At 37.5% G+C, this 16,882-nt stretch overlaps 1 protein-coding gene and 1 pseudogene across 7 annotated transcripts in view; one reads left to right on the top strand and one right to left on the bottom strand.

The window, feature by feature from the left end:
• The window catches only part of LOC112851241 (orphan sodium- and chloride-dependent neurotransmitter transporter NTT5), a 79,858-nt gene that overhangs the window by 43,492 nt on the left and 19,484 nt on the right, over positions 1–16,882 (top strand). Inside the window, exon 1 of one of the 7 annotated variants that reach the window (XM_025914780.2) lies at positions 2–203. The exons of 5 other annotated variants lie outside the window; for them this stretch is intronic. The gene's annotated coding sequence lies outside the window, so the exon portion shown is untranslated. Of the gene's footprint in view, position 1; positions 791–16,882 lie in introns of those variants that run through there. One more of the 7 variants, XM_086690380.1, reaches the window with a different exon arrangement.
• On the bottom strand, positions 9,353–9,667 carry LOC112851308 (U6 snRNA-associated Sm-like protein LSm3 pseudogene; annotated as a pseudogene).

Here is a 16,882-nt window from a genome sequence, read left to right as displayed (position 1 = left end):
CGAGGGGTGGGCCTGGTAAACAGGAAGAGGTGTGGTCCCGGAAGTCTCTGGACCTCCGGTGTTTCTCGCTGGTCAAGCTTGGAAGATCGGGGTCATCACCCGTTGGCTCCTGTACCTTGTAGCCCCGCCCCTCACTTTCCTTCGCCACACCCCCCACCCCCATCCAAACGATCTGTGTGCTGGAAGCGGTGCTATTGAGTTGGGTAAGGCGAAAATCAGCGGAGGCAGTCGTCTTCTCATGATCAAATAGTCTTGAGTTTTAAACCGCCTTCCTTTTGGGAACGCAGGTGTTCATCCTCCCTTCTGCCTCCCCATCCAGTTCTCAGCTTTGGGAATGGAACCTGCGTGGGGGAGGGGATTGAAAAGTAGGGGCCTACCGGATAAACGGATAGGGGTGGAATGAGGATCTTGGGGTGTCTCCTCCCATTCTCAATTTTTATATTCTCCAGCTACTTGTTGAATGTCCTTTGGTACCTAACTGCAAGGTGGTTTGCAATGCGAATATCTCACACTGCTGTAAGGGCTCCTGATTAGAGATAGACCAATTTCTATCATAGACTCCTCTCTACTAGATAGCTCTAGGGATCCTACTGTCGAAAGTCGAGTTTCGTAGCACCCTTGCGTGTGATGAGCAGTTTCTTCAGCACTGCTCTTGGGAATCTCCGGCCTCATTAGACAAAAATGGAGCCCCGTCCCTTGGTACGGTACCTTATATGAGAATGGTATGAGACACAGCTATGGTCATCCTTAATTTTCATCAGGAGACCCAGAAGAAAGAGGGGTTTACACGGTGAGTCAGGGTAGCCTGATACAGATTCTTGCTGTGGCTTCTGGCCCTTCTATTTCGGAAATGTTCAAACATATGTAAAAGAATAACTTAATGAATTCCTTTGTACTCATCACCCATCTCGTGACCAACTGGCGACCAGTCTGGTTTCAACTTACCTCCTCCCACTGAAAGCCTCCCCATTATTTTGAAGCAGATCCCAAATTTATCATTTCATCTGTAGGTATGTCCATAAATATCTGTAAAACATAAGAACCCTTTAAAAACAAAACCTGACAAGGGGCATCTGTCAGTTGAGCGTCTTACTTCAGCTCAGGTCCTGATCTCCTGGTTTGTGAGTTCCAGCCCCATATAGGGCTTTCTGCTGTCTGTGGGGAGCTCGCTTCCGAACCTCTCTCCCCCTCTCTCTGCCCTTCCCCTGCTTACTCTCTCTCAAAAATAAAAAATAAACATTTAAAAAATCCCCACAAACACCTGACAAAACTATTATCACACATAAAATAAATAACAGTACTTTTTAATACCATCAAATATCCAGTCAGTAGTTAGATTTTCCTGGTTGTCTCATATATATATGTATATACGTGTATATGCATATGTATATATATGTATATGTATATGTATATACATATATATACATATGCATATACACATATATACATGTATGCATATATATGCATATATATACATATATATATACATATATATACATATTTTTTTTTTCTGGTAGCTTTATCCTTTTTTTTTTTTATTTTTTTTATTTTTTTTTTAAATTTTTTTTTCAACGTTTTTTATTTATTTTTGGGACAGAGAGAGACAGAGCATGAACGGGGGAGGGGCAGAGAGAGAGGGAGACACAGAATCGGAAACAGCCTCCAGGCTCCGAGCCATCAGCCCAGAGCCCGATGCGGGGCTCGAACTCACGGACCGCGAGATCGTGACCTGGCTGAGGTCGGACGCTTAACCGACTGCGCCACCCAGGCGCCCCGCTTTATCCTTTTTAACAGCTTTCTTCTTAACCTTTTTTTTTTTTTTTTTTTTTTTTTTTTTTTTACGTAATTTCTACATCCAAGGTGGGGCTCAGCTTATGACCGGGAGATGAAGAGTCACATACTCTACTGACTGAGCCAGCCAGGTGCCCCTTAACAGCTTTGTTGAGATGTAATTCACCTACCATACAATTCACACATTTAAAATGTACAGTTCAGTGGCTTGTAAAGTATGGCAGGGTTGTGTACCCATCACCACAGTCTATTTTAGTACATTTCATTACCCCCAAAAGAAACCCCCCTCCCTTTTGCTGTCACCCCAAATGCTTCAGCCTCCAACCTCAACCTTAGACAACCACTAATCTACTTTTGTTTCAACAGAGTTGCTTATTCTGGACATTTCATATAAATGAGATCATACAATACATGTAGTCCTTTGTGACTGGCCTGAACAGAGCATAATATTCAAGTTTCATCCCTGTATAGCATATTATCAGTATTTTATTTCTTTTTATCGCCGAATATTCCATTGTATTGATATACTACATTTTATTTATCCAGTTGATGGACATTTGAGGTTGTTTCCACTTTGGGGCTATTATGAATAATGCTGTGATGAATATTCATGTACAATTTGGGGGGGGGGGGAACATATGTTTTTCTTTCTCTTGGCAGATACTTAGGAGTGGAATTGCTCGATCGTGTCCCAACTCTGTTTCACTATTTGAGAGACTGTCTCAGAACTTTTTTAGATTGTTTGAATCATCATCCAAGTAAAATTCGTATGTTGTGATTTGTTGCTGTATCCATGAAGAATCTTTTGGGGTACTTGGTGGCTCAGTTGGTTAAGAATCAGACTCTTGATTTTGGCTCAGGTCATGATCTCACAGTTCGTGGGACTGAGCCCCATGTCAGGTGGCACGCTGACAGTACAGAGCCTGTTTGGGATTCTCTCCTACTCTCTCTCTGCCCCTCCCTGCTCAATAAATAAACTTAAAAAAAATTTTTTTTAAATCTTTGTTTATTTTTGAGAGAGAGACAGCGTGTGAACAGGGGAGGAGCAGAGAGAGAGGGAGACACAGAATCTGAAGCAGGCTCCAGGCTCTGAGCTGTCAGCACAGAGCCTGATGCAGGGCTCAAACTCACGAACTGAGATCATGACCTGAGCCGAAGTCGGACACTCAACCGACTGAGCCACCCAGGTGCCCCTAAATAAACTTTTTTTTTTTTTTTTAAAGAATCTTTTGAGAGAGGGAGGCAAACCAGAAGAGACTCTTTTTTAAAAAATTTTAATAAAATAGTTTTATTTAACCCAAGATTGCCAAAACATCATTTGAACATGTGACCAATATAAAAATTGAGACATTTTATATTTTACTAAGTCTTCAAAATCCAGTGTGTATTTAAAACTAATAAGCACGTCTCGGGGCGCCTGGGTGGCGCAGTCGGTTAAGCGTCCGACTTCAGCCAGGTCACGATCTCGCGGTCCGTGAGTTCGAGCCCCGCGTCAGGCTCTGGGCTGATGGCTCAGAGCCTGGAGCCTGTTTCCGATTCTGTGTCTCCGTCTCTCTCTGCCCCTCCCCCGTTCATGCTCTGTCTCTCTCTGTCCCAAAAATAAATAAACGTTGAAAAAAAAAATTAAAAAAAAAATAAATAAAACTAATAAGCACATCTCAATTTGAACACTAAATTTTTACCAGAAAATATTTGATCTGTATTTAAATTTCCTAAAATCCACATGTGAAAAAGTAGATTCACATATCCAGGTTGTTCTAAACATACTTAAAAAGTTCTCTAGTAACTGAATCAAGTAGAAGTTTTTAAATTATATTTAAATTAGTTAAAAAGTCACTTTCTTAGTCACACCAGCTATATTTCAAGTGCTTGTGAGCTACATGTGACTAGTGACTGTTAAGTCTATACTGTTAAGTAATATACCTTCTTGTATATTACTATCTACTTTTTATTTCTATTTAGCTTTTTATCACTTAAAACAAATCTGAACCTTTTAAACTTTATCTATTTTGTTGGTTATGTATATATTCCAGTGGTTAATCTGATTTTGTGCCAAAGAGACTCTTAAATACAGAGAAAAAACTGAGGGTGTTTGGGAGTGTGGGGGAGAGGGGAAAATGGTTACGGGCATTGAGGAGGACACTTGTTGGAATAAGCATTGGGTGTTGTATGTAAGCCAATTTGACAATAAATTATATTCATAAAAAAAGAATCTTTTAATCTATAGATCTCCTGCCCTCTTTTCCCCCCCTCTGCAATATATTTAGTGATGAAACTGGGTTATTTGTCCTGTAGTTTCTAACCATCTGGAATTTGCTGCTTCCCTCCCTGTGGTGTCATTTAATATGTTCTCTGTTCCCTGGCTTTCTTATGAATTGGTAGTTAGGGCAAGAGGTTTATTCATTTTAGGGTCAGTATTCTGTCAAGAATACTTCATGAATGGTTTCATATGCTTCTGTCAGGAGGCAAAAACTCTCTGGATGTTCTCTCTTTTTGTCATGTGAGCAGCCATGAATAGTCATTGTCTAGATACACATATTCATTAGAGATTATGAAATGGTGGTATTCCAGCTTTATCATTCCTTTCTTTTTTTTTTTAGCTGGAATACTTCTAGAAAGAGAAACTTCCCTTTACCAAACATTTGTTGCCCTGGCATACAGTTTGTATGAGGAAAGCAGAATAAACTTTGATTCTTTCCTCTCATTTGCCAGCTTAAAAAATGAATTTATTGCCTAATACTCTGCAAAAATGGTCGTTGAGTTTTTTCTTTTTAGCATCTCTCCGGACTCATAGATTTACATATATTTGATGTATTTCCATCCATTACAGCTATTCTTTTTTAATTTTTAAATGTTTTTTTAATGGTTTATTTATTTTTAACAGAGAGAGAGAGAGCGAGCATGAGTGGGGGAGGGGCAGAGAAAGAGGGAGACAACAGAATCCGAAGCAGGCTTCAGGGTCTGAGCTGTCAGCACAGAACCCGATGCGGGGCTCAAACTCACAGACTGTGAGATCATGACCTGAGCCAAAGTTGGACGCTCAACCGACTGAGCCACCCAGGTGCCCCTATTCTTTTTTAATTTTTAAATTTTTTTTAAATTTATTTTTGAGAGAGAGAGAGAGAGGGAGAGACAGAGCATGAGCAGGGGAGGGGCAGAGAGAAAGAGGGAGACACAGAAGCCAAAGCAGGCTCCAGGCTCTGAGCTGTCAGTACAGAACTCAACGTGGGGCTCAAATCCGTGAACCATGAGATCATGACCTGAGCTGAAGTCGGCAACTTAACCGACTGAGCCACCCAGGCACCCTTGCAACTATTCTTATTGATGCTCAAATCATCTCATTTTTGGCCCATGGAAGCATCTTCAGTTTGACTCCTGCGTCCTTTTGACAAGACCACAGAAGTATATAATAATTTCTTTGATTTCTGGTATGACCTTCTGGTCTAGGATTAATTTGTACATTTCATACCCAGCTCTGAAATCTGCTATTTTTCTAAGGATACTTAGTTCCTTTTGATGGGAAGTGGTATTTAGAGATCACAATTTTGTGCTAGGGGTGTTCGTTGCTACCGCATTGCTCATTGTTTCTAGGTCTTTTCAATAGATAGAGCTAGGAAGTAGTCTTCTAAGGTTAAATACATCATAAATTCATACTTATTTTTTCAATTCAAATTCAGGATTATAGGGTTTTTACTTAGCTTCTCAGATCTTACATTTACATATTTTCCTGTCATGTGGTCTGATGCTCTTGATGTTTCTCAGCTAGAAGTTGGTGCCCACAAGCCCTCACACTCATTGTTTCCCAAATTGAACTCATCATTGTCTCTATCAATTTTCGCATCCCCAAACCTACAAATCCACCTGTGTTCCCACCTAGGGAGCAGGGCAGGTGGACCTAGAGCCTAGGCAGGCAAATTGAGGCAAAACATGTTTTAGGACTCTAGGTGGTAGGGTTTGTAGACCTCTAATATGGAAATGTCCACATGTCCCGTCACTGGTATAGGTGTCCAGGGCAGCAAGACTAATCCCAGACCCAGTGACTGGTAGAGTGTTGTTGCAGTCTCTGTCTTGAGCAGCTTCTTGGCCTGGTAAGAAGAATATAGCATTTAGAGACAAAGAAATCTGTGTGTGTTTGTTTATTATATCAAACCCTTAGGTAGTTCCATGACCTTTAGCAAGTCACTTTCTCTCCTTCGTCTTAGCTTTCTTATCTGTCAAATGGAGACGGGGAATTAATCCCACAGATTTCTTGGAGAAACTAATTTTTTACTATTCTTATTTTATTATTTTTTAAAGTAATCTCTACACCCAACACAAGGCTCGAACTCACAACCTTGAGATCAAGTATCATAGCCCTACTGACTGAGCCAGCCGGGTGTCCCAGAATGTCATTTAAATGCAGTCATGCTGTATGTAGCCTTTTGAGTCTGGTTTCTTTCATTTTGCATAATATGTATGAAATTCATGGATGTTGTTCATTGTATCAATATTCCCTGTTCTTTTTTTACTGCTAATATTGCATTTCATGAATGTACCGTTTATCTTTTATTCAGTAATTGAAAGACATGTGGGTTTTTCCAGTTTGGGCGATCATGAATAAAGTAGCTATAAACATTGGCATACAGGTTTTTGTTTTTTTTTTATTTTTTTTATTAAATTTTTTTTTTTCAACGTTTATTTATTTTTGGGACAGAGAGAGACAGAGCATGAACGGGGGAGGGGCAGAGAGAGAGGGAGACACAGAATCGGAAACAGGCTCCAGGCTCTGAGCCATCAGCCCAGAGCCCGACGCGGGGCTCGAACTCCCGGACCACGAGATCGTGACCTGGCTGAAGTTGGACGCTTAACCAACTGTGCCACCCAGGCGCCCCATGGCATACAGGTTTTTGTGAACAAAACTTCTTGGGAAAATACCTAGGAGTGGTACTGCTGGGTTATATGGAAAGCATATGTTTAACTTTTTTAAGAAACTGTGACTCTTTATGGCTATACCATTTTGTATTCCATTTTTTCCAATTTTCTTAGTGTGGGAAAATACATATAAAACTTAAACCATCTTAACCAGTTTGAAGTGGTATTAAATACATTAATAGTTTTTACAACCATCACTACCATCTGCCTCCATATTTCCTTCATCCTGTAAAACTGAAACTGTGTACATTACACAATAAATCCCTATTATTCCACCCTCCACAGTCCCTAGCAATTACCATTCTACTAGTGTTTGTCTCCATGATTTTGATTATTCTAAGTACGTTATATAAGTAGAATCATGCAGTCTTTGTCTTTTTGTGACTGGCTTATTTCACTTAGTATAATCCTCAAGGTTCATCCATGTTGTAGCATATGTCAGAATTTCCTAACTTTTTAAGGCTGTATAATATCCCATTACATTGATATACTGCATTTTGCTTATCCATTTATCCCTCAGTGGACACTTGGATGGCTTACACATTGTAGCTATTGTGAATAATGCTGCTGTGAACATGGGTGTAGAAAAATATCTTTGAGACCCTGCTTTCAGTTATTTTGAGTATATAACCGGAAGTATAAATGCTAAATCATATAGTAACTGTGTTTTTAATTTTCTGAGGAATTGCCGTACTGTTTTCTGCACAGCAGCTGTACCATTTTTCAGCCACCAACAGAGCATAGGGGTTCCAATTTCTCCACATCCCCACCAATACTTGTTCTTTTCTTTTTTTTCCTTTTTTTCTTTTCTTTTTTGTACACTAGACATATTAACGAGCGTGAGATAGTGTCTCATCATAGTCCTTTGCCCATTTTTGAATCAGATTGTAGAATTCTCTATATATTCTGGATATGAATCCCACATCAGATATATGATTTCACAAGTATTTTCTTTTATTCTATGGGTTTCATTTTGACTCTGTTGGCATTATCTTTTGATAAGTGAATTGGAACATTTTTTCATGGTATCTAACTTATTTATATGTTTTTTTGTTGCCTGTGCCTTTGGTGTCATATCCAAGAAATCATTGCCAAATCCAATGTCATGAAGATTTTTCTCTATGTTTTTTTCTAATAGTTTTACAGCTTGAGGTCTTATATTTAGGTCTTTGATCCTTTTTGAATTAATTTTCATATGTGGTATTAGATAAGGGTCCAACTTCATTATTTTGCACGCAGATATCCAGTTTTCCCAGCACCATTTGTTGGAAAGACTATTCTTTTCCTATCAGATGGTCTTGGTGCCATTGTCAAAAATCATTTGACCGTGTATGCAAAGAACTCTCCATTCTATTTTATTGGTTTATATGTCTGTCTTTATGCCAGTACCACAGTGTTTTGATTACTGTAGCTTTGTGTACTAAGTTTTGAAATCAGAAAGTATGAGTCCTTCATCTTTTTTCTTCTTTTTTTAAAAATTAAATTAAATTATTTTTATTTTTATTTATGAGAGAGAGAGACAAAGTATGAGCAGGGGAGGGGCAGAGAGAGAGAGAGACACAGGATCCAAAGCAGACTCCAGGCTCTGAGCTGTCAGCACAGAGCTTGATGTAGGGCTCGAACTCACAAACCGCAAGATCATGCAGATGCCTCTTTGTTCTTCCTTTTTAAGATTGTTTGGCTGTTCAAGATCCCTTGAGATTCCATAGGAATTTTAGGATGGAAATTAAAATTTCTATTTTTAAAAAGTCACTGGGATTTTGATAGGGACTGCCTTAAATCTGTAGATTACTTTGGATAGTATTAACATCTTAAAAACATTGTCTTCCAGTTCATGAATATGAGATGTTTCTCTTTATTTATGTCTTCTTTAATTTCATTCAGCAATATTTTATAGTTTTCATTGGATAAGTGTTTCACTTCCTATTGTGTTAATTTCTAAATATTTTATTCTTTTTGATGCTATAGTAAATAGAATTGTTTTCATAATTTCCTTTTCAGATTATTAGCTGTCTGTATACAGAAATGCAACTGATTTTTGAGTGTTGACTTTGTATCCTGCTACTTTGCTGAGTTCATTTATTAAAGTTTTTTTAATAAAATGATTAGATTTTGAACATAAAATATCATACCATCTATGAACAGAGATAACGTTACTACTTCCCTTACAATTTGGATGGCTTTTTAAATTATTTATTTATTTATTTATTTTTGGGTGATCACATTTATTGAAAGGGTTGGAAAAAAATTGAATGCACTTTAGTGTAAGAATTTTTGAGTTATCTGCAAATCAACTCATTTCAGGAGTGGAAGGATCCTTGGTCATTTCTTAATATCAAAATTTACACAGGTTTCTCTTTTGAATGTCTTCTACATTTAAAGAGGCAATCGTACAAAGTCTTCCATATTCCATACGTGATAAATTCTTTGTTTCAGCCAATTCTTTTAAAAAAAACTTTATGTTTATTATTTATTTTTGAGAGACGGAGTGAGAGTGGGGAGGGGCAGAGAGAGGAAGACACAATCTGAAGCAGGCTCCAGGCTCTGAGCTGTCAGACCAAACCCCGATGCGGGTCTTGAACCCACAAACTGTGAGATCATCACCTGAGCCGAAGTCAGCCGCTTAACCTATTTATTGAGTACCCCTGTTTCAGCCAATTCTTAATGGAGGGCAACTCGTACAACATCTCCTGGGACAAAGAGCATCAGAATATTCCATTTCGTGTATATACATACACACACACATATCTTTGTATGTTTCCTCATCAATTTCTATGGTAATCACAGTTTCTTCCACATCTCTCAACATTGTATTTACATCCTGATCATAAACATGTAGTCTTCCTTGAAACTCTCTGTTGTTTCTCATTTTCATATAAATTCACTCATCAAGGCCAAGCCTGATGAGATCCAGGGCTCTTCTACAAGTGCTAGTAGTTTGTTGATGGTCCACATCGTCTGCCATGTTTCAAACCCTGAACCCTTTCCCCTGGATGCCTTTTACTTCTTCTTGCCTAAGTGCTCTGGCCAGAACTTCCAGTACTGTGGTGAGTAGAATGGTAAAAAGAATGAATAGAATAGAATGGTGAAAGTGAGCATCCTTGCCATGTTCCTGATCTTAGTAGGAAAGCCTTCAGTCTTTCACCAGTAATGTTTACTGCAGGTTTTTCATATATGACTTTTATTATGTTGAGGTAGTTTCCTTCTGTTACTAGTTTGTTGAATATTTTATGAAATAATGTTGAATTTTGTTAAATTCTTTTTATGCATCTATTGAGATGATCATGATTTTTAGCTTTCATTCTGTTAGTGTTGAATCATCATTGTGTTCCAGGAATAAATCTCTCCTTGTCATGGTGTATTATCCTTTCAATATGCTGCTGAGTTCAGTTTGCTCATATTTTATTGAAGGCTTTTGTGTCTATATTAATCAGGGATATTGGTCTGTAGTTTTCTTTTCTTGTAATATTTTTGTTTGGGTTTGGTATCATGATAATGTTGACCTCATAAAATGAGTTAGAAATTATTTCCTTCTCTTCAGTTTTTGGGAAAACTGAGAAGGATAAATACTAGTTTTTCTTTAAATGTTTGGTTTATTGGGGTGCCTGGGTGACTCAGTCAGTTAAACATTGCACTCTTGATTTTGGCTCAGGTCATGATCTCAGAGTCATGAAATCGAGTGTTGGGCTCCACACTGGGTGTGGGACCTGCTTAAGATTCTCTCTCTCTCTCTCTCTCTCCTCATGCTCTCACTCTCTCTCTCTAAAAAAATAAATTAAATTAAAAAATTAAAAAATAAATGTTTGATATATTTCATCAGTGAAACCATCAGGTCCAGGGCTTGTTGTTGTAAGATTTTTTTTTGAAAGACTTTTTTTTGTTTTGTTTTTTTAGAGAGACAGGGGGAGAGTATGTGCAAACGGGGGAGAGGGGCAGAAAGAGCGAGAGAGAGAAAGAGAGAGAGAGAGAGAGAGAGAGAGAGAGAAAAGCTCCACACTCAACATGAATCCCTATTTGGGGCTTGATCCCACAACTCTGGGATCATGACCTGAGCTGAAATCAAGAGTCGGATGCTCAACATGCTCAACCAACTGAGCCACCCAGGCGCTCCTTGAAAGATTTTTTATTAGTGATTCAGTCTTCTTACTAGTTACATCTAGTCAGATTTTCTGTTTCTTTGTGAATACATTTTGGTGGTTTTGTGTTTCCAGGAATTTGTCCATTTCACCTAGGTTATATAGTTTGTTGGTATGTAATTGTTCATGATACTCTCATAATCCTTTTTATTTCCATAAATAGGATTTCCATAGAATAAGTTGTGTCCCCACTTTAATTTCTGATTTTAGTAATTTGAATCTTCTCGCTTGTTTTCCTTAATCCATCTAGCTAAAGGTTTGTCAATTTTGTTGATCTTTTCAAAGAACCAACCTTCAGTTTCATTGATTTTCTCTAATTTTCTATTCTCTATTTCATTTATCTCTGGTCTGATCTTTAGTATTTCCTTCTTTCTGCAAGCTTTGGGTTTAATTTGTTCTTCTTTTGTAGTTCTTTAAGTTGTAAAGTTAGGTTGTTGATTTGAGATCTTTCTTGTTTGTTAATGTGGGCATTTACAACTATAAATATCCTCCTTCATACTGCTTTCATTGTATGCCATAACTTTTGGTATGTTGTGCTTTCATTTTTATTCACCTCTAAGTATTTTATAGTTTTCCTTGTGATTTCTTCTTTGATCCACTCATTGTTTAAGAGTATGTTTTTTAATTTCCACAATTTTGTGTATTTTCCAGTTTTACTTTTGTTATTGATGTCTAACTTCATCCCTTTGTGGTCAGAAAAGACACTTTATATAACTGTCTCTTAAAATCTGTTGAAACTTAATTTGTGGCCTAACATATGATCTACACTGGAAAATGTTCCGCATGCTCTTGAGAAGAATATATATGCTGTTGTAGGTAGTATTCTGTTTGTGTTTGTTAGATCTAGTTGGTTTATTGTGTTAAGATCTCTGTTTCCAGATGGTAATCCTGTCCATTATTGAGAGTGGGGTATGGAAGTCTCCAGTTGTTATTGTAGAACTATTTCTTTTTTTAGTTCTATCTATATTTATGGTCTGTAATTAGGTGTGCAAATACTTATAATTGTTACATATTCTTGCTGTATTGAACCTTTTATTAATATATAATGTCTTCCTTTGTCTCTTGTAAAATTTTTCCATTTAAAGTCTGTTTTTTCTGATATTAGTATAGCCACCCCTGCTGTCTTTTGGCTGCTATATTTTATGGCATATCTTTTTCCATTCTTTCAATCTATTTGTGTCTTTGGATCTAAAATGAGTTTCTTGTAGACATAATATAATTGGATGTGTTTTTATGCATTCTGAAAATATGCCTTTTGATTAGATAATTTAACCTATTTACATTTAAAGTAATTACTGATAGGGGGAGATTTAATGCTATCATTTTGCTATTTGTTTTCTATGTACCTTAGAGCTCCCCTTGCCCTCATGCTTATTTCCTTCTTCCTGTCTTCTTTGGTGTTTAATTATTATTATTATTTTTTGTAGTGAAATGTTAAAATTCCTTTCTCATTTCATTTTCTGTATATTTTATAGCTATTTTCTTTATGGATACCATGGTATTTACATATAACATCCTGAAGTTATAACATTCTAATTTGAATTCCTACCAGCTTAACTTCAATAACATACAAAAACTGCCTGTTTATAGCTCCATCACCACTCTTTTTGGTTGATGATGTCACAGAATACATCTTTATATATTGTGTGCCCCAAAACACAAACTAATAATTCATCTCAATGCACTAGTATCTTAATTTATATAGAAAACCAAATGTGGAGTTACAAACATAAATTGCAATAATACGAGATTTTAGACTAATATTTTAAAAAATTATTTATTTTGAGAGAGATAGAGTAGGGGAGGTACAGAGAGAGAGGAGAGAGAAAACCCCAAGCAGGCCCTGTGCTGTCAGCACAGAGCCTGATGTGGGGCTTGATCCCACAAACCTTCAGATCACATCCTAAGCCAAAATCAAGAGTCGGATGCTTAACCAACTGAGCCACCCAGGCACCCGTAGATTAGTTTACATTTTTAAAAATGAACCAGCTCTTAGTTTTGTTGATCTGTTCTAGTGGTTTTTTGTTTGTTTCTATATTGTTTATTTCTCTGCTCATCTTTATTATTTTCCTTTTTCTGCTGGTTTTAGGCTTTATTTGCTGTTCCTTTTCTAGCTCCTTTAGGTGTAAGGTTAGGCTGTTTATTTGGGACCTTTCTTGCTTCTTGAGATAGGCCTGAATTGCAATATACTTTCCTCTTAGGACTGCCTTTGCTGCATCCCAAAGAGTTTGGACTGTTATATCATTGGCTTCCATGTATTTTTTTATTTCTTCTTTATCTCCTGGTTAACCCATTCATTCTTTAGTGGGGTGTTTTTTAACCCCCATGTATTTGACATGGCTTCGTCATGACATGACTTTCCAACTTTTTTCTCATTTGACTTCAAGTTTCATAGTGTTATAATCTGAAAATGTGCATGGTATGATCTTTATCTTTTTGTACCTGTTGAGGGCTGATTTGTGACCAAGTATGTGATCTGTTCTGGAGAATATGTGCACACAGTAGGGCACCTGGGTGGCTCAGTCGGCTGAGCGTCCGACTTCAGTTCAGGTCATGATCTCAGGACTCATGGGTTCAAGCCCCGCATCAAGCTCTGTGCTGACAGCTCAGAGTCTGGAGCCTGCTTCAGATTCTTTGTCTCCCTCTCTCTGCCCCTCCCCAGCTCACAGCTTGCACTCTGTCTCTCGCTCTCCCAAAAAGAAAATAAACATTAGAAGAAAAAAGAATGTATATTGTGCTGTTTTAGGGTGAAATGTTCTGAATATATCTGTTAAGTCCATCTGGTCCAGTATGTCATTCAAAGCCATTGTTTCCTTGTTGGTTTTCTGCTTAGAATATCTGTCCATTGCAATTTTTAAAAATCTTTTGATTTCTTGGGGCTCCTGGGTGGCTCAGTAAGTTAAGGGTCTGCTCTTGATTTCAGCTCAGGTCTGATCTCACACGGTTCATGAGTTTGAGCCCCATGTTAGGCTCTGCACTGACAGCACGAAGTCTGCTTGGGATTCTGTCTTCTACCTCTTTCTCTGTCCGTCTCCTGCTTGTACTCTGTCGGTCTCTCTCAAAACAATAAATAAACATTAAAAAATTTCTTAAATGTATTGGCTTCTTGAAATCATCTCTTTCATGTAGAAAATAAAAAGTAGAGTTACAAACTGTTGTTATAATAATAATAGCTTTTATAATCACCTATAATTTATATTTTTTGAGATCTTTATTTTTTCATATGGCTCAAGGTAACATATAGTTAGTATCTTTCATTTCACCCTGCAAATCTCCCATGAAATTTCTTGTAGGCAGTTCTAGTGGTAATGAATTCTTTCAGTTTTTGTTTATCTGAGAATGTCTTAATTTCTCCTTTTTTTCTTTTTCAATATAAGCATTTAGTGATATAAATTTCCTTTCAAACACTGTTTTAATTACAACACAGAAATTTAACATGTTATATTTTTATTTTTGTTTAGTGCATAATGTTTGCCAGTTTCCCTTAATAATTCCTCTTTGACACATAGGTTATTTTTAAAAGTGTTGTTTAACTTTCAGACATGTGGGGGTCTTGAGGTATCTTTGCTTTTTTGGTGTGTGTGTGTGTGTGTGTGTGTGTGTGTGTGTGTGTGTGTGTGTGTTTAATGTTGCTGTTGTTTTTTTTTTAATTTTTGAGAGAGAAAGTATGCAAGCGGGGGAGGGGCAGTGAGAGAGGGGGACAGAGGATCTGAAGCGGGGCTCTGTGCTGATAGCAGAGAGCCTGACACTGGGCTGGAACTCATGAACTTCGAGATCATGACCTGAGCCAAAGTTAGACGCTAAACTGACTGAGCCATCCAAGCGCCCTGTTTTTTGTTTTTTTATTTTTTAAATATGTATTTATTTTTGAGAGAGAGAGAACATGAGAAGGGAAGGGGCAGAGAGATAGAAAGAGAGAGAGAGAGAGAGAGAGAGAGAATCCCAAGCAGGCTGCATGCTGTCAGTACAGAGCTGGAGGTGGAACTTGATCTCATGAACCGTGAGATCATGACCTGAGCAGACATTAAGAGTCAGACACTCAACCGACTGACACCCCCTCAAGGTGTCTTTGTTTTTTATTCCTCGTTTAATTCTGTTATGGCCAGAGAACATACTGTGTGTGATTTTATTTTTTTTAATTGTTATGGCTTGTTTTGTGGGCCAGGATATGATGTCTCTTGGCAGATTGCTGCATTCATTTGAAAATGTGTTTTCTGCTGTTGGAGTATTCTAGAGATGCAACTTAGATTATGTTGGGTGATAACGTTATTTAGGTCTTCTCTCTTCTTGTTGATTTTCTGTCTGCTTGTTCTGTGAATTAGACAGGAGTGATGAAGTTTCAAAGTGTAATAGTGGGTTCTCTATTTCTCCTATCATCTCTATTATTTTTTGCTTCATGTATTTGGAGCAATATTTTACGTATATATACATTCAGGATTGTTTTGTCTCCTTGGTGAATTGACTCTGGTGAATTTTCTTTTTTAATTTCTGAAATCTGCTTTGTATAGTATGAAGACAGCCACTCTAGATTTCTTTTGACATTGCATAAATAAATTTACATTTATTTATGTCTCAGTAAACAGCTTTATTGAGATATAATTTACATGTCATAAAATTCACCCGTTTAAAGTGTACAGCTCTGTGATTTTTAGCATATTCAGAGCATTGTGCATTTGTTATAATAACAATGTTATTTCAGAACATTTTCTTTTTTTTTTTTTAACGTTTATTTATTTTTGAGACAGAGAGAGACAGAGCATGAATGGGGGAGGGTCAGAGAGAGGGAGACACAGAATCCAAAGCAGGCTCCAGGCTCTGAGCTGTCAGCACAGAGCCTGACGCGGGGCTCGAACCCACAGACCGCGAGATCATGACCTGAGCCGAAGTCGGCCACTTAACCAACTGAGCCACCCAGGCACCCCCAGAACATTTTCATCATTCCCTCCAAAACCTTTTTTTAAACTTTTAATCTATTTATATTATTATATTTAAGGTGTGTGTGTGTGTGTGTGTGTGTGTGTGTGTGTGTGTGTGTGTTTTGTGGACAGCATATAGTTGGATCTACCCCTCCCACCCCAGCTAATAATCATTATTTTTTAATTGACCTATTTAGGTCATTTACATTTAATATGTCATATATATTAATATATTATTGCTATGGTCAAATCTAGGGCTACCATTTTATTATTTGTTTTCTATTTGTCCTGTTTTTTCCCTCTGTTTTGTCTTTCTTGCTTCTTTTGACTTATTTAAATATTTTTTAGTATTCCATTTGAATTTATATTTGGCTTTTTAGTTATAGATCCTTGAATTAAGTTTTTTAGTGGTTGTTCTAAGGATTGATTATATTATGCACCTCCAATTTCACACAGACTATCTGAGCTAATATCACTTCACATAAATGTGGAAGCCTTATAACCTCATGGGACCCTTTCCCTTTATTTTATAGCTATCATATGTATGATGCTTATATACATTGAAAGCCTCCCCTACCAATTATATATTTTTTTGCTTTCAACTGCAAACATTTTATTTTTATTATTTAATGTTTATTTTTGAGAGAGAGCGCACATGCACACATGAATGGGAGAGGGGCAGAGAGAGAGGGAGACACAGAATCTGAAGCAGGCTCCAGGCTCTGAGCTGTCAACACAGAGCCCGACACAGGGCTTGAACTCACTAACTGTGAGATCATGACCTGAGTCGAAGTTGGGTGCTCAACCAACTGAGCTACCCAGGTGCCTCTCAACTGTAAACATTTTTAAAAAGTCTTTAAAAGGAGTAAAAGAGTCCATTTTTTTTTTTACCCCACTGTTTACTGTCTCTCTTGTTCCTCTCTGAAGGAGAGATTCTGGAGTTCCTAATTCTCCCCTGATACCATTTCACTAAAATCCAGAGAACATTCTTTAGCCTTTCTGTTACAGCAGGTCTGCTAGTGGGGGATTCTCTTAGTTTTCCTTTATCTGAGTTTTTATTTTCTTCTTTAATTTGAGAGAGAGAGCATGAGTGGTGGAGAGGGGCAGAGGGGGAGAGGGAGAATCTTA

Source organism: Puma concolor, chromosome E2 (genome assembly GCF_028749965.1).
Source record: "Puma concolor isolate L17-30 chromosome E2, mPumCon1.1.hap2, whole genome shotgun sequence".
Lineage (NCBI taxonomy): Eukaryota > Metazoa > Chordata > Mammalia > Carnivora > Felidae > Puma > Puma concolor.
This window is presented reverse-complemented; position numbering and strand designations above follow the sequence as displayed.